Raw genomic sequence first — 19,388 nt, 5'->3', positions numbered from 1 at the left:
TACAGTATGTTTTATGATGTACTAGGGCTGGGCGATAAAACGATAACGATATGTATCGCGATAGACACGTAATCAATATCAATAGAAAATGCGGCCGATAAAATGTTCGATAACTTGTTTTTCTTCATCAGAAGAAACCAGAGATTGTGAAGCAAGTTTGGTTGCATGAACAAAGGCACTCGCTCTCTGGTAACCTAGCAACGTAGGGAGTGACACTCTAACAGCCAATCATGTAACAGTATCAAGTTTGGTTGCGCCACATCGCTGTCTCGTGTTCTTCAATAACAGAACCGGCGGCGTGGAGTGATAAGTGGAAAGTGAGTGCCGCAGCGAGCGAGGAAATTGTTGATAAAACAAAAGTCAGTATGGCAGTTTTTGGGGATTTTATAAGTCTGACCGTAGACAGACCAATGTCGTCAGACCGTCGTCCCCACCAACACTGGTACTACCACAAACTTGTTTTACCACCTTAGCCGCGCTCACACTTTGAAGCACAGCCGTATTCGCCAGCAACGTCCAACAACATCTGCAGCTGCAACACGGCACAAGCAGCAGACCACCATGGAGAGGTACTCTGCATCAGCGCCTTACTAAACGCTACAAAGAAATAACGGAGGCAAACATGCTGAACACTGTCCAGAAGCCAGGTTACCAACCTAGTACTAAACCTGCAGAAAATAGTTTCTCAGGTTTCTTATATTTAACATTTTGCACTATTTTATTACACTTTATGAAGCATTTCTTACTTATTCTTTAATTTTGCACCTTAATGTTAAGAGATAATTGTTAAGTGTTCATTGTGATTTTAGACCTATGTTTACATTTTAATTATTTGAGTGTTTTCCATGGTTGTGTTGACATTCCTGCTTTATAACTGAGGGGATTATAATCAGAGGAAGGTTAAGTTTAAAATAAACATGTTTAAATTTAATATATTTTTCTCCTGGTCCTTATTTTAAATAGGTCATAAAAAATATCAATAATTATCGATATCGACCGATATGAAACACTTATATCGCGATACAGTTTTCAGCTATATCGCCCAGCCCTATGATGTACATAGTGCGTGAACTTCCTTTAACTTATAAGCATGTACAGTAATGGTAGAGAATGGTGGAGAAATAAGCCAGTACAGACAGTAATAACAGCATGTAGCATGTAGGAGCAACAAACAACATTACGATCAGGACTGAGGACTGAGAGATGGTCAGATTGTATGGAGTTGTCTTGTTTCTATAATTTTAATCAAATCTTGTGGAGGCTTTTCATGTGATGATAAATATTGAAATATACATTTAGGTTGTAGTATGCATTTTTCCGAAATAAATGCCAGTCCAGATGTTTTAGCCATGTGTGGGTCTAGTGATAACAATGTCATTGTGTCGGTCCACCACTTTAGTCAAGACTGAAACGTCTCAACAACTACTGAATGGACTGCCATGGAATTTGAATTATGAATAACTTGGGTGGTCCCCTGACTCTTGTCTTGGTCTTGTAGTGCCACCATCAGGCCAAAATAGTTATTTGTCGAGCACTTTGGTTTATCACTTAACATTTTTTTGACATGCCCATAACCCTTACAGCTGCTGTAGGCCTACTCTGGGCTAATTAGCAGATGTTAGCATGCTAACACATTAAGCTAACACAGTGAACATGGTAAGCATTACCTGGTAAACATTAGCAGGTTAGCACTGATGTTAGCACTGATGTTAGCACTTAGCCCAAAGCACCACTAGGACTTAGTACAGCCTCACAAAGACACTAGCATATCTCTTAGTCTGGGTTCTTGAATAGTAATGTTATTGTCTAAATAGTTTCCATTGTTTTAAACAGTTATTTGACACAAATGCTTTAACTGAACGTAAGAATGCACATTAACAGGACTTTATATAACTATAATTATCTTGTGTTATTTTGGCACTATAAGGATCTCAAGTACTACAAGTCTTACCAATGACTTTATTGCCTTTGTATTTATTGCCTTTGTAAAGCCCTTAGTAAAAAACTGACACATAGGCTACTCTTATAAAATGCTTGTCAACTTGAAAGTAAACCTCATGTTGCTGTAAAAGATATGAGTCATCTTAAGTCGTTTGTCTATGGACCGGTAGTGTTCTTAGAGTTATCGGAGGTGTTGATGGACTTCATTGAGGATGGTTTGAATTTTTCCAGATTTCTTTTTTTTTTTTTTAAACGGATTGGAATCTTTAATTGAATGATGATTTATGATATCACAATGTGGTCCAACAGTTCTTCTTACTTTTTTTTTTTTACAGCAGGGTTTCTGTTGACGTTAATGGTGGTGATTTAGTTGACGTCTGTGTTTGTGCTCTCCTTCGAGTGGGAATGATGGAGGAGGCGACCTGCTCGTGTCTGCACTGTTTAACTTTAACACAAGTACTTCACTGCTGGAGAGAAACAAAGGCAATCGCATACGCACTAACACACACGCATGCACGCACATGCACGTGCGCGCGCACACACACACACACACCCCACATAATTCTAATCTAATGCAGTTGCACTTTTATTTTTGATATTTTTAGAATTCAGGAGTGTTTTTCAATGACAATCTTGTGATTTTTTTCTTCATGTCCCTCTTTTCTCAGTGTCACTTTTATTTACAGTTTCAAATTAAAGTTTTGTCACTGTTGAGGGGTTTGAGAGGCAGGGGCAAGGAGACCATGATTTACATGTAATCTGGAGAAAACGTTAAGGAGGGGCTGAGCGAATTAATGCGCTGTGTACAGCTCTACAATTAAATAAGATTTTACCCATTTTAAATATTAAAACAAATTTCAAATCAATATGTGGCGGTCAATGTTGATATCGTGGCGAGCTGCACAAATAAATCAATGTATTGGGAACACTGCACAAACACAACTGACAAAAGAATCTATACAAAATATGTACAAGCGAGTGAGACCTTTTCATAGTGTCTAAAAATTGTACTTGTGTAAACACATGGCACTCCACATATTGTATGTGCAAAAACACACACATAACTGTTCATTTCTGTCTGTAGAAAGGAGGCATGCGGACCTTATGCCTCTGCTCCAGTTGTAGTGGCTTTTGTTGTAATGTGCATAGTCTGTGTGTGTGTGTGTGTGTGTGTGTGTGTGTGTGTGTGTGTGTGTGTGTGTGTGTGTGTCTGCATTTTTTTTTTGGCTTTCTGTCTTTGTGTGTAGGAAACAGAAAGGCAAACAGTGTTAACTCCAATCTGATGTCCTCTCTTAAAATCTGTCTCAGACAGAAAACAGACTCAGACAATCAGATTACAGCCGACAGGATCCTGGAAATTGAAATTACTGGAGGAATCCTGACAAGTTATTCTGTCTGTGAGCTCTAGGGCATAGTCTGTGAGCAGATGATGTACAGTATGGGTCTGTGTTTCTCTGTAGTGTAGTTTTTAGAATCACAAAAAAGTGTTGTCTGTCTTTTATTTATTCGTGTGTTTGTGTGCTGTGGGTACACGTCAAAAAATCAGTCACTTTGTAAGACTGGGACCTGATAAAATACCATTTTTTTCTGTAAAGACTACACTTTTTCAGCTTGTTGCACTTCTCTGGTCAGCAATAGTCTTCCAGGTCCTCCTGAAGCCTGGCTATGTTTTTTTCCTAAAAAGTGGTGAGTTTTGGATCATGATTCACAATACTCTGCTAACAAAACCTGTTCATGGAAGAAACCGCATTGTTGTGATTTTTTTTCCACTGAGTGGTTCTACCACACACACACACACACACACACACACACACACACACACACACACACACACACACACACAATATACTACAACTTAAGTATTTTAGCCTTAGTTGACTCTTGCCACATTTACACGGAGCTGACAAACAGCTCATATGCTCATATGACACTGCCACTGTGGACTGAATAACAGTAAATAGGCTACCAGTTTGGTTAAGTTCGTATTCAGGTTTAGCTCTAGTTGATTCAGCTAGATGGTCTTTTTTGAGGTGAAACACTCCGTACTGTAAACCTGCGATACCTGCGGCACCTTTAATTAACTAATTAAGGACAGGTGTCTTGCACATTTGCCACCAATTCCATTTGACAGAAATTAATGCTGCATTAACGTGCTCCTCGGATGGTCCCATCTGTGGCCGCCCCAACACCCGAAACAAGTTTTACAAGTTTAATCTCACTTCTCTTCTGGTCCTCTGTAGTTTCTCTGGCTCTCTCAGCTCTGTCATATTACCTCCTTCAGAGCAGCTGGCATCAGTAACTAAAACAGTGTGGGCTGAATGTGTGAGCTTCAACTCGAAAATAAAAGCATGGATGGATGAATACAAAAACAAGAGTGAAAGGTGTGATATAAGAGGTTGATACAGTCTTAATGTGCACAAATCAGACAGCAGATAAAGAAAAAAATCAGCTGCCTTGCTTTTAAGGCAACCCTACAGGTAAACAGGCACATTTCGGCGCTATATAATAAAGTAACATGTTAGACAGTTTAGGGAAGCCAGGAAGTGTTATTATAAAAACCTGTTCCCCTTTAGTGTCAAGTGCCTGGTGAGAAAAATAACAAGCTACAACTCAGAATGTCCAACTCTTCCTGTAACAGTTAATCAGCCTCAGAGTGATCCGTCCTGAGTTTCACCTTTCATGGATATCACAAGTCCTGCTGAATCCCAGAAACACCGCCGAGCTGTGGCCACTGCTATCTGCCGTGTACAATCAGTGTGATTGTTATGAGAGTCAACTATCTGCCGAGCAATGCCAAAACAAAGCACAGTTATTTGGCGGTTTGAAAACAGCAGAATTTGAAATCTCTCTAGAATGAAGGTTTATGTGTGGGTAATGAGTAAGATGCCATGCTCAATCAATGTTGTTTCTGGGTTTAGATTTTTAGGATAAGATAAAACATGTCGCTCCATATAGGGAAATTGTGCAGCAGGATTCAGCAGGCAAGACAAATGAGTTATGAGTGCAAAAATGCACTGTGAAATAGCTGTTGAAACAAAAATGATGACGCCAGTAAAGTATTATTCAATCTGTATTGATATTGGTAATATCAAAAGGGCACTCCATGTTTCCAATATATTTTTTACACAGGGTTAATTAAATTGGAGGAGCACTACTCCGCATGTAAAACTGATGTAAATGTCCTCTGTGGCTCTGGAGGAGCAATGTGCTTTTAGTCTCTTAACATGTTCGAAATGTCATTACAAGTGCCTACCCATGTGAAGTGATACCTTCCGAAAGCTCGGCATTTATCGATTTTAACGTGAGCGTAGGCTGCGACAAAAGCTCACGTCTGGTCTGAACTCGTGTACGCAAGTTTTCGAGTCAGTGTGGACTTGCGGTGCAGCATATAATCAGTTTAACAGGAGAAGGAGAAGTCATCAGTTGATCACTTATCAGCAATGGCAGATCTGGCTCTTTTATAAGACCTCTATGTGCCAGTATAACAGTGCACACACAGGCCACGGTGGAGCGCTCCATTGGATTGATTAAGGGCAGATGGCTCTGTCTTGCATTAGCGGGGGGGACCCATACATGGCAGAAAAAGTCTGCAACATTGTTTTAGCCTGTTGGGTTCTGCACAACATCGCGCAGGAAAACAGGGTGCCATAAATGTAGTGATGGAGCCAGATGACCCGATGCCCAGAGAGCAGTCTCCAGCACAGCCCCAACTGGGGCGATACGAAGGAGACAGGATATTATTCCTCGCTTTTAAAAGGTACATTGTTATGTTTGGCAATGATACTCAATACAGGAAACATGACGATGCCCAACATTTTTATTGACCGAGTTATTGCTCTCCCTCAGCTGTTGCCTGGCTGACTCATGAAAAAACACGAGTAAAATAAAAGACACTGCATAAACTCTGCTACCGTGTGTTTATTTAAATATAAGTACACCTACATGTAGGCCTAAGAGATTGCAACATAAGCCTGTATATTACTATTAGGACTATAGCATATGTCAAGGATGTATAAAGTAAATAAACTTGAGTCCGATTTACTACGGCAACGGTGTTGACTGCATCGGTGATCTCTTTTCATTCCGTATTCTTTCTACAGCCTTTAATACCAGTTTTCAGGCTGCCAAATAGTACACACGTTAGTGCAAATGAACCTGAGATATCAGGTTTTCAATTTCCACTTCTGAAAAGTGCCGCTTCTCAGCCGTATTATGTCTCGCCATGTCGTAAACTGTAGGGGCGAGGCCTCAAAACCGAGAATATATTGGGGCGTGATATTTAAATGACGATCGTTTCCAGCCGCAGCATTTATCAATGTAAGACCATTCTTACGCTCTGATTGGTCTGATACAAACTTTTCATGAATAGTCATCGTAAGATGATTTCTGCGCTCATATCTGCGCTGGTTTCTACGTTAGGTCGATAAAAGAGGGCCAGTGAATGTGACTGATAGATGTGACAGAAATGCATAAAATATTGTGCTAATTCAGCTCTGTTTAGTTCCGGTGTTGAGACGGCAAGACAAGTGTTTCGGGACTGTCTACAAAGTAGATGGTACTGACAGCACTCCAAATTCTCCTTTAAGTCAGCTACAAATTATCCATAATGCATTTTAATTTATTTTATGTTACAAACTGTTAACTGGTCAAAATGGCAGATAGACGGAAGCTCAACGTGCGCCCGCAAGGACGTACGCTCGAGTGAGTTAGAGAGTGACTGAAGAGAGGGAGCAGTGTTAGAACAGCTCCGTGAATCAGAGAAATAAAAACATTTCCGTCGATTCATCACCAGAAATGTAACTGTAGCAAGCATCTCACTATCACTAACATTATCCACATTCATATGTAGACACAACAAATGATATATTCAGCAACAAAAAACCTGGAAGTCAGAAGTTAGAGCATAAGTACAGAGAGTCGTTGCTATGGAGACCAAACAGTCTCGTCGCATTGGTGTGAACTGGCAGCTTTCTGAACGCTACAGACCGAGGCGTTGCAAATAGTTGCAAGTTTCAACTCGTCTCGTCGCAAATCTTTGGTCTGAACTGGGCTTTGAGGTCAGGTTTTGTTTTTTATTGAATTTATTCGAAGTCTTAAGGCTACAGCTCTGGTAGGATATTTGAGGAAAGAGAATCCAAGCTAAAGATGAAGCGGCTTCTCATCTTGGGAAAATAGTGTCCCAAAATAGATCCGTCCACCATGGTTGAGGTTGCATGGTTTCATCCTTCAGGACTATGTGAAGATTTGGTGTGAATATGAATGATCACCTGATGCTCTCCCATGGTTTATCCTTCACATCAGCAGGAGAGTGCGACCTTACTTGTTCCGAGATGCCAGAGCCATGCAACGTCAAAACCATTACAAAACTTTCATTACGATCCTGCTCAGATTGTGATTGTACAGGCTATGCGATTGCTCTCACCATCTTTCTCTCCCTTATTCTGATAATGACAGTGTTTGGCAGCCTGCTAGTCATGATGGCACTCAGCAAGGACAGACATCTACGGTGAGCCTGTTGACAATTTTTTCAATGCTGGAAGCAGCAAAAGTGGTTAAATCTGGCATGAAAGTCCCAGTGATACAAGAAGGGTCTATCTGCAGCCAGCAGAATTCATAGAAAACACATTCATCTTCAGGGCTTTACCCTGTAACATATATACAGGCAACTACATATTCACTGCCACAGAATACCTACCTAATGCATGTCTTTTAATGGCTGTAAGGTAAAAAAAAAAAAAAAAAGATCTAATAAGCTGTGGTGTAGGTCTATTTTAAAAAAAGCTGTTGACGTTAAAGTCAGATGTGACTTTAATGACACTAGTGCGACAAAAACAAAGAGACAAAGCCAGGGCATTTGTTTCCTGCTATTTGTACTGAAACACGCAAATCTGTGAGACACTCTGGGAAACAGAGCTCTAAAAGTCCACATGCTTTGGAACAAATCCTATCTAATGTTAAAAGCACGCACATTACAGAAATCCTGTCTTGAAACACCCTCTCTGACTAGACAGAGATTGGTACCTGTGACATTTAATGAATTGCCTAAAATCAAAGTCAGGCTACAAAAAATGTGATCTATACATCAAAAGTTTCAAAAAAGGCAAGTAAAATGTTATGTCAGATGTCATGTTTCCAACAAGGTTCAAACCCAGACAAATCTAATTTTATTCAATGTATCCCACTTTGCAACACAGTAAAACACTAGAGACCTAATTTATTGATATATTTGAATTTCAATCCAGCTTAAAGCAATGTGCTACGTTGAGAAGTGGCTCATGTGAATTCTTGGTGGCTAAACTGTATGGTAACGGTATAAGGGTAAAACAATGTTCAACACGCTTGTAAAGTTATTTTTAGTATCTTTTTTACCACAGGTAACAACGTAGCCTAGAAATCTAGACGCACCCTAGCGGCAGCAAATTTATTTTGCAGCCAGGGGGGTCTAGGCACTCTCCGTTGACTTGCGAGCTAGAAAAACCAAACTCTGGTCAGGCCAATCACATCGTGTATAGAGTCGGTGGGCGGGCTTATGGCTGCTGCTGCTGGGAACAGCGGTCTTCTGGAAGACTTGGAGTTAAGCTTTTCTTTTTGAGAAAAGAACAAAGAACGGCACAGTAATCATTCTTAAAAAAGGAAGATGTGTTCGGAATTTTGCCGACCGGATACAGCAAAAGTTTAATCTATCAACCAGCTCCTCTTCCTTCTTCGTTGCTCTGCCTGGTTGTAGCGCTATCCTATTGCGTGCAGAGGGAATTTGAAAGACAACCGTTTATCCCGCCCTTCGGATTGAGCTCTGTCAATGGAGAGTTCCCAGAACCAACATCTTGATGTGGGTCTGGCTTGTCAGGCTAGTAACAACGCTGTGCCAACCCACAATTACATTTGCAAAGTAATATCAGCTGTATGGGTAGTCGACTAATATAATTAGAAGTTAGCCAGCTAGCACACTCCGGTCCGTCTGCCTCATTCCCCCACGCTAATAGACTTTGTCAGATTGAGAGTAGACAACAGCCCCACAGACACAGTTAACATTAGCCCCAAGCCAGAGACTACAGCAACCTGAACCCAGCCAGCACAAACCTTAACAGAAGGTTTGCTGATCCATCGAAGGACAGACCATATTAGGCTCCAGGTGGTGGCGCCCACGTCTGGCCGAAATCAAGCTACAACAGCAGCCAACTGAAGGTCTCCGGTCCACCCTGGAATTTTACTTTTCCTCAAATGCTACAAACAGATAAGACAGTCTTCATTTATCAATGCAAAACAATGCATGTTTTGAACACGTTTTGCCGACCATAGACACTTCGTTTAGACAGACAGGCCGGAGAAGTGTAAACACTCCAGTCTGTGATTTATTAGGACGCTCATATGATTTATTATTGTTTGATTGAAACCCTAAATCCTCCAGCTGCTCCTCTCTGCATCTCACTGCACTCTCTCTGGTTTTTATCTTACCCAGAAGATTTTTATCTTCCGTTTCATTCTATCGGTGTGAAATGTTTGTCTTGTTTCTGAAACCACCACCAAAAGCACCTTCCTTCACTCTCCAATTTCCAGCCTGCTTCTTGCCATCGTTGTCTTTCTGTCGCTGATCCTTTACCAAGTTGATTTTTACGATTATCTAAAAAAATAATAATTACGCAAGATTTTTTCAAACCTCACCTTAATGTGAGAGTCAAGGATGAGAGAAACCTTGGAAAAGAAAGAGACATTATGTGTTATTAAAGTCTCCACTGGCTCACCAGGGTGTCCCTGCCCCTCAATAGCTCTAAAAACACTTTTTACTCTAACAAAAAGGATAAAGAAAGGAAATAAAAGTGTGATAGTAAAACATTAAAAACTCTAAATCTAAATAATAAAAAGCAACATAGTAAAAGTACCGAAACCTATAGGACTGTGACTGTCCTTATTACTTCCTGTTCTACTTTGGGTTGAGGACATCAGCTGCTGTCATGTCTCTTCCTGCTCCGTTTTAGACTCGGTTTAGACATTTTGAACTCATCTGTGATTCTAAATTAAACTCATCTCTCCCTCAATCTCTGCTTTCCTCCATAACAAAAAACTATGATTTCCTTGGTGACAAATTGGACAGTAGATTGGCCCCACCTGGCCAAATCTGCTCTTTGAAATTCAATTAGGCAGTCTTTTTTCTGTGAAAAAAAAAAAAAAAAAAAAAGCTTGCTTTGTTTGCTCTTTCCTTAAAAAAATAATTGTGAACATGAAATACCTTCATGGTTTTATATCACTGATTTGAAACTCACTCACCCACAATTAGTCTGCCTTTTAATACAGAATGTCAGTAGAATAAAAAGCAATATTTATTCAACTGCTATCTGTTTGTCAGATGCTGTGTGTAGCAGTAAAGGATTAAGCACATTTACACAAGGCCTTTTTTATGGAAGCCATTTTATTTGGAAAAACACAAGGTGTAAATGATCAAATTAATGATGGCTGAATTCCATTTGGTTGCTTCAGTTTCAGGGTCCTGGCATTGTTAATGTTATTAATTATAATAATACACCTGTGTTATCCTACTATGACAAGTCAAAATGTCTTCTGTAGGCTTATTATGCCTACAATAGTTTTTGGCTACTCAAGGGCAGTAGAAACAAGCCGTAACCACGGACATGACCACCTTTTTAGCTGATATGGCGAACTTGTTAGCAAACAGTGGCTTATCTACACATTCAGCACACAGTCTGGACACTGAATGTATGCCAAAGCCCTTGCACAGAATGAATATACAGTATATATTATTAGTATTAGTATTACCAGAGGATCTCATGTGATTTAGAAATTACGCCCCCACATCTGTGTTTGGTGCGGCCATGGGCGTATATTTAATCTAACAGATAGGGAAGGACAATAATCATAACATTTTGTAACAGCAATTATTGAAGGGGACACAAATAATACACACAAAATTGTACTTGTATCGGATATGTGTAGTTGTGGAACTCCAGTAAGTGGGCTTGCAAAGCTGTTTTATTCACTTTAAACATCGGATGAAGTGATTCTTTTCTCTAATACAGATGATGCTGAACTGAGAACTGAGCCTCCTAGCAAGCATGCTAACTAACTAGCTAGCCACTAAATTAGTAGTTGCCAGACCTTCCTCCACAGCGCTGCGGAGGGGGGGGAGACACAACGCTCAGATGACTCCATCCCCCACTCCATCATTTATCAGAAAAAACAAACACTATGAGAGCTGGGAGAGTGAACCAAAACTGTAAAGTTGGGGGCCCCGAAAACGATAAACAATGAGCTGAAAGACGCTAAAATGCTCCATAGAGTCAAGGGGCACTACGTAGTGCGACACCGTGCCACGAGCAGATTCCAGTACTAACGACTGATTTCACAGAAATGTCAAAAGAAACTGATCCTCAGGACTTCACCTCAGCTGACGGCCTGACACAGAGATTCTGCTGAAAACAACACAGAGCAGGACAATAAATCCTAACTTCGTTTCAGAACATTGAAACATTGGGATTAAACTTTGCATTAGATCGCTTGCCAGGGTTCTGATGGGGCTTCTGAGGACTTACACTATCGCGGTTTCCATCAATCTGTGAGCAGACTCAGTCCCTCTCAGTGTTATCTTTACAGATGCTGATCTACGCATATCTTTTCCAGCTGATGTCCCCAACAACACGAGGAAGAGATATGGATACATACTCTATGTGATGATGAGTTGGAGTGTGATCACACCTGCAGTCCATATAATTCTGGAAGTGCCAGCATTCTTTAATGTGGTTGTTTTTGGTTTCTTTGGGTGCTGACAGCCTCAGCTTTAACAGACTACAACTTGTAAGCAGTTTATATACTGGAGATAACCTGCCATTCTGCCAGGTTAGACATGTTAGCAACGAATGAGTTGAAACAAATCTGATGATGATTAACTTTCCAAGCATGAGCACCTGCTGATCACATGTTGCATTGAGCATTTGCTACCCTTGTTTTGGGGCTATTTTCTATAGTTGGAATGAATAACATGTTCATTCCTGTTATTTTAGTTGGGGTTGTTGCTTTCAAATTTTTTTAACCTCAGGGTCAGAAAGCTGCTGGAAACAGAATAGCTGATAAAAGTTACAGAAATAGGGTGTGTGTGTGTGTGTGTGTGTGTGTGTGTGTGTGTGTGTGTGTGTGTGTGTGTGTATAAATTTTGAAGAAAACAGTTTGACCTCCCATGCGTCAATATTCAACTTTAGAACAGAACTGTTGAGTTTCAGTGGTGTTCAGTGGTCACAAGTCTCTGTCAATCTTTACCTGCTGACCTTGTTTTAGCTTCAGGTGAATCGCATACTTTGAATTTCTCCGTCTGCTCAAAAGAGAGAAAAACAATGATACAGAGGATACAACGGCTCAGTTTAAATCTGTCATAAACATTGGCAGTCAGCATGTGTGTTGTGCAGAGCTGATATTGAATTTGGGGATGAGGTTTAGGCATTCTCCGGATTTGTTTGTTCATTTTTCATTGCTCTTATCATGTGTCATTACTTTGAAGTCTGTCTGCAGAGCAAATATCCCCCAAAGGAGCAATGGCGATACAATTCAGTTCAATTCGGTCCAATTTGTTTTTATAGGAAACTGTTTGGACATTATGTTCTCAGTTAGTTAGTTTTTTTGTGTCCTGAATAAAGAATAAAGTATAAACTCTGTGTGTGTGTGTGTGTGTGTGTGTGTGTGTGTGTGTGTGTGTGTGTGTGTGTGTGTGTGTGTGTGTGTGTGTGTGTGCTTGGTTGGTAGCTTGTTGCTGTAAGTGTTTTATAGGTTGTAAAATGTACAGTTAGATAAAATAATAATCCAGAGATAAGGAGAGGAAAAGACAGGAGAGGATGGCTGGGATAGAGGCAAATGATCTCTGTCAAACAATAACATCATCTGACTGCTGCTTTGTGATGCCATCTATGGTCACACACTTTGCTAAAATGCACATCAGGTGTAGCTGCCGAAGAGAGAAAGAACACTTCTTATTTACTTCCTTCCTCCAGATTCTCTTCTGCCTTTCTATGATTTTCTGTGTGATGTAAGCCCTCCGATGAACCAGACAAGTTTATTGCAAAAATCTTTTTGTTAGCATTTGTTTCCTTAGAAACAGCAAGCAGGTAGTAGTAGCAGCTAGTAGCTAGCTTAGCACTGCCCAAGACAATTGTGATTGGTTTAAAGAAATGCCAATATGGGCGCCTGGGTAGCTCACCTGGTAGGCCACGAGCCCATATATAGAGGTTCACTCCTCGACCCAGCAGCCGCGGGTTCGACTCCAACCTGTGGCCCTTTGCTGCATGTCATTCCCTCTCTGTCTCCCCTTGGCTGGGTTGTGCACTATGTCATCGTGCAATAAGTATGTTATTGGGGTTATGCAATATGTTAGTTGTGCAATACATAGGCTATTTGGATTGTGCATTATGTCAGTTTATTATGTCATTTTGCAATACGTACAGGGTTGTTCAATTAAAAACGGCCATTGAAAGGAGTTAATGTGCTTACTATATAAGTACCTGTCTGATGTATATGGGAGCATGTTTTGTGTTGCATGGGAGTATGGGTTGAGAGATGCTTATTTTCTGTATTTTGTGTTGTAAGTTGCGGAAAGGACAGAGTCCAAAACACATTTCCCTTCGGGGACTATGAAGTATATCTTATGTTATCTTTCATGTCTTTAGTGGTCCTATAAAAAAAAAGCTCTAAAATGTCCACAAAAAAGATCTTTAAAAAAAGAAAGAAATGCCAATAAACCAGAGCACATTTTTCTCCCATCCCAGAATGCTGTGTGGACTAGCCAGACCCTCCTCTAAAGCGCTGTGGAGAAATGTCTGGCAATGCGAGACATGAATATAGTGAGGTCTTATTTATTTGTTTTGACTGTGGACGTTAGTGTCTGGAGCACTGGACCAATCACATTTTCCTGTGTGGGATAATAAAGTTGATCTGAATCCGAAATTTGGTGAAAACATCCACTGGGACTCAAGGAGGAACTGAAACTAAATATGGTGTTTCAGAAACATTGCTCTGCAGAGAATTGGATAGATTTGAATGCCATCAGAATTTTGTGGCAGGCAACCCCTTCTGTAGAGAGTGTGTATGCGTCCAAAAGGTGTGACAATAGAAGATGACGGGCAGCTTGAAGCGAGGCGTCTCAGCCACTATCAGATCTGCCATAATCCATCAGCGCTGATGTTCTTCTTCTGCTCCTTTCATGATTCTGAGTACAGACAGCTTCTAGCTGTTTCAGCTTTTGCCAAAAGATTGAATCTTGATAGTGGTATTTTTCATACTTAAGTTACAGTAAGTGACAAGGCTGTGTGTGTGCATGTGTGACTGAGATTGTGTGTGTGTTTGATTGACAGAAAGATAGTCGCATGTTTTTTGTCTGAGTAGTCGGAGTTTGTCAGTAGTTCTGCAGTCCTCAGAGCTCGGTCCAACATTTCTGCTGCAGCCAGATACAACTCAAGGCTAGTCTCCATGTCAATCCCTTTATTTTATCCTAATAGTTTTATTAAATAAAAACAAGCTTCACTCTCAAGTATAGATAGATATAGCGATTGGATTTCTGAAGCAATGGGAAAGGCTGACTGCCAGCCAATGGTTTCTGCCCATATTACTATTCTATGAACAGAAAATATGACAAAAAGTATGTATAACATATGTCATTTTAGAAAAACTAAATTGATTAAATTCTTGGTTCACAGTAAAGGCCTGCCACTATCTATGTTTCCACATTTGACAGATTTATTCTTTTTTTAATGGCACTCCTATGACTTCACAGAATTCACCAATAGTCCTGACAAGCCACGTGAAAAGGCCACATGATGTTCAGTATTATTCAATCAAGCAAGTTTGAACTGTGCAAATCAAGTTCATTTTTTTGAACACAACTTTGGAAAATAGTTCAGGTGCTGGTATATGCACAAATTGTAGTTGATGGGAGTAAAGAAAAAAGTATAAAAGCACAGGAACAAGCTTTGAGGAGTTTATTCAAATAATTAATAATTTGCTACGAGTCACAAGTTAGGTTTAATGATTGGGCACAATTTCACCCGTCAAAACGACATAATGTTACAAAATAGAAGCAGCATCTCACTATCGGGTAGTCCATCTGTGAGCAGGAAGTGAGGCGGTTTAACTTCAGCTGGATGGGGGGGGGGATATCGGCTGCAATACTCCGTCAGATGAAATCATTTTCATTCATCTCTAACAAAACAAGCTCTGTTTGGAGAAAAGAAAGGGGTTTTCTTTGTTTTCTTTAAAAACAGTGCTTGTTATATGTTGCATGGACACACAAACAGCACTGAGGCTTAGTGACATGGACCAAATTAATACTGCAGCAGTATATTGAAGAACCATTTTAAATTAATATACTGAGCTGCATAGCCCTATAACATATGATTAAAAAATGTCTACTAATAATAGTCCCTCATTTTTCATTTTTTTTGTTTTGATTTAGTAACACCAGTCTTTTATGACATAACTGAAAGATTAGCTGTAGCTACTGAGGTCCAAATCAGAGAGTCAACATTGAGTCTTGCCAGTAAGATAATAAAAATGACAAATGATGATTTATTTTAATTTTTTATTAGATCTTACAGGAGATGGTGTCAGGTCACTGCATGAAAATATGTGTTTGTTCAGAACCGCTCCCGCTGCATCATTCACAGCAAAAACGCATGAAAGGCAGAGCATTTTCTGTCCTAGAAACCTAGATCATGCCCATGAAGGGGCTGCAGGATCCAGTCTGGATTAATGCACAAATCCAGCGCAAAATGAACCTATGGGTTAATAACACATGTGTACCGAGTTGACCGTTCTCTGGGAAGCTAATTAGCGGTTTGAGCTAAAACTGGTCACATTCGATTAGCACGAAAACATATCCCCAGAGAACGGTCTACTCTGTACACATGTGTTCTTAACCCCTAGGTTCATTTTGTGCCAGATTTGTTGTATGAAAGTATGCGGTTTGTGGTTGGGACGGTCTGTCAGTGTTTTCAAAGGGGAGTTTGTACAACAAGTTCAATGTTTAAGGCATTTTTTGGCCAGATCTGGAGCACATATTTCAACATACTGTATGTGTGTTCATTTGTCACTGTATGGTCAGTATTTTACATTTCCTGAGAAGCAATGACACTCCAGTGGAGTGTCTCAGGTCTCTAAGACATTTGTTCAATGTTAAAAGGAAGAATGAATTTGGCTCAGGACCCTTTTACCACTGTTAATGTTTGGATTGTTTCTGTGTGTGTATGTATTGTGTGAATGCTCAGTCAATCCAGAGTTGTTGTTTTTTTATTTGTTTTGGTGCACTGTCTATTTATGAGCCGACGGTCTGTTGTACCACTTGATGTTTTCATTCGGTTTGGTCTCAGGAAGAGTATCTTCAATTTGGAATCATTTGAGTTTTTGGAAACAAACTGTCTCTGAAATGAGGGCAGCAGATATCCATTCACCGACGGGAGAAAAACTCATTTCAGGGAGGAGGAAAGAAGGGAAATTGTTGATAGAAGTTTGTAGAATAGAGTAAAAGTCAAATATGGGTCTTGATGTATAATTAATATGGCCGAGTGTCCACAACCTAACACATCAAAACAAAAACCAATCAAACTACTGTAGCATATGGCAGGGTGCTCCATGGATATCAGAATGGTTCTGCTTCCTGCCTCGGCTTTGTTTTGAGGACCACATGTTCAGGTGCTCCTACATTATAAAAACTGGATCCAGCATACTTGGAATTTATGTCCTAAGTTGTATTCTTCGAGTCCTAGTTGACCTGTCCAACATCTTTGTTGTACTGGAAACTCTGAAGTCCTTACTGGCCCAGATTCCAAGGAGTATGTATGAATTCACACTGCCAATTAGCCGATAAATTTCCCTCGAGTGCTGGAGCTGTCCAAGCAACGCTTCAGTCTGTACTCGTCGTTCTATTTATGTGTGCACACAACTATTGAAGAGTGTGTAAAGACCGATGTAAAATATTATTAATTTTAACAAAAGTATTTTGCACTTTATCAGTTTATCCGTGACTCCTTGTGTTCAGACTGAAGTTTCCAAAAGTACAATATCCTGATGCATGGTAATGTTAAGTATAGGCTACACAGTTTGTAATAATGGGCTAAAACATGTGAAACCTGCAGTGAGTGAGTGAGTAAGTAAGAAAGAAAGTAAGTAAGTAAGTAAGTAAAATGTATTCATAAAGCACTTTTCACAGACATAAGTGACACAGTGCTTTACAGGGGTATAACACAAGAAACACAATACAGAGTGAGTAGTACAGCCTCTTTGGAGACAAATAAGTAGTTTGCTTCAAAAGAGCAAAACTAGCTCCTCCAGTAATATCTTCAGTGTTCCTGTGGGATAACACACCTTATCTTCCCTTCCCATCAGCGCTCCCTCCTCACTACTTCAGCTCCCAAAGCCAGGAGATAAGAGTGAAATCTGATTATTTAATGTCCCCGAAAGATATTAGCGCTAAATTAAAAGAACACAAACCGTATCTGCATCTGTTGTCTGTTTTGAGGTCACGTTACAGAGCAGATGACAGGACAGCAATGTTGTTTTGTTACTGAGAAGGAGACAGGGAATTTTAGCTATTAAAGAAGTGGTGTAGCAAGGCTGCAAGCAGCGAGTGTAACTGAAATGTTAGATGCAAAGATTGATTAGATTATGTTCCTTGTACATATGTATTATTTCTTGGCATGGTCATTCAGCATTTATATTTAAATAATATTGAAGCATGCATGAATCCTAAACATGGACAGGTACTAAATGCAGCTTTGACACAATTACAAAAAATGTGGTTAATGCTTATGAAGCATCATGTTGTTTTTTTTAAATCTATTTAAAAGAAAATATTTTTTGGTTGTCAAACATCCATATACAGTATCATTGCAAGAGCAGTACATTTATAAGGAAAAGGAAAGCAATTTCCATTCAGAAAACCGTACTAATCTGTACTGAAGCAGTCAAGACTGTTGACAACACACAGGAGTTGAGGAAACGGCCAAAATACACAAATGACTACATAAACAACAAATAAAGCAATAAATGTAGTTTCAAAAACCTCATCTGAAATGCCTGCTAAAAACCCCTCTTTCCTCTAAAAGAACTAAAATCCCTTTAAAATCAGATAAAGGAGTCCAAAATTCCTCCTTTCCCACGATTTTTTTCTCAAAGCATGCAGCATTTTGATGCGCGTTTTGATCTAACGCTTCAATTTGTCAGACTGGAATTCAGCCAAAGATCAAACGAAAGTGATGGATGACAGAAAATCTGGCAGCATAAAGGCGCCAGATGCCGTTGTGAAGGGTAAGTTGAATACATGTGCTGGGCTGTTTTTAACTTGGCTATTTTTTCTGAAGGGGTGCTTCTCAGGAAATATGGCATGTTTCCAGTGAAAGATTGAAGAAATTATAATTAATAAAACACCGTAAAAGTAATCAAAGTTATTGGATAGCATTAAAAGTACAGGAGATTTGTGTTGATCCAGCCACAGTTTTTTCACTTTTGGTCAAAAAGTAAAACAGCAGAGCAGCTGGTGTATCCGTTTACAACACAGACAAGCAAACATTGTTTTAATAAGGAAGTCAGTCTATAATGATTGAAACTGAGATTTAATTTCAAGCTGAACATGGCACGAGTCATTTCCCCACACAACGGCACATAGTGAAGTTGGTTATCTTGGAGGTGTGAAGCAAATAACAGCTCACTGTGCTATCACTCCCATCACTGCATCACTCCCTCAAAATCAGCCAAAATGACCATGTCTTGTTATGTAAACACAATTTTAAAGAGCGTAAATGCTAAGCGCTGTGAGAAATACATTGAGTTTATTGTGGCTGTTTCACAATAAGAGCCAGTTCAACACTTTTAATGTAAAGCAGTAAAAATAGGAAATGTTTGGTGTGAATTAGCAGTAACTTAATCCAGCTCTGATACTACTGTGAGACAGTGAACAGTTGACTGGGGGGGGGATGCCTTTTGTGCCCTCATGTTGAATAAAACACAGAAAAAATGCATTTTTGCTGTCCCCTAGGGTGCCCTTAAATGGAGAAAACATGATAAAGTGCCATCTAGGTCGCCCCCCCAGTAGAGAAAACGTGAAGAAGTGCCATATAGACTGCCCTACATGCTAGAAAATGTTCTGTGTGCTGGTGCCCTTTTTATTTATTTTGGCCCCTGCCCCTCAGACAGCCTGAGTTTGTGTAGGCTGATATCAATGAGATCAAACAGTGAAACTGGATTACACACATTATTCATGCATCATTTCCTGTGAATCACGTGTGATTGAAGGCAATTCGAATCCAGGGTTGGAGTGGCAGACTCCACTACTCAGCTTAAATTAAAAGAGGGGTTATTACTGAATGTAAATATATGAAATGCCTATTGCTAAAAAAAAAAAAAATAGAGACCATAAATAGTGTCAGAAATGGGGTTTTGTCATGATCTTAAATCTGCCTTAA

At 39.8% G+C, this 19,388-nt stretch overlaps 1 protein-coding gene across 1 annotated transcript in view; it reads right to left on the bottom strand.

Annotated features, from left to right (window-relative positions):
- The window catches only part of LOC114570770 (putative cytochrome P450 120), an 84,893-nt gene that overhangs the window by 53,684 nt on the left and 11,821 nt on the right, over positions 1-19,388 (bottom strand). The gene's annotated exons all lie outside the window — the stretch shown is intronic.

Source organism: Perca flavescens, chromosome 16 (assembly GCF_004354835.1).
Source record: "Perca flavescens isolate YP-PL-M2 chromosome 16, PFLA_1.0, whole genome shotgun sequence".
NCBI lineage: Eukaryota > Metazoa > Chordata > Actinopteri > Perciformes > Percidae > Perca > Perca flavescens.
Note: the sequence above shows the minus strand (reverse complement) of the source record. Positions and strands in the feature narration are given on the sequence as shown.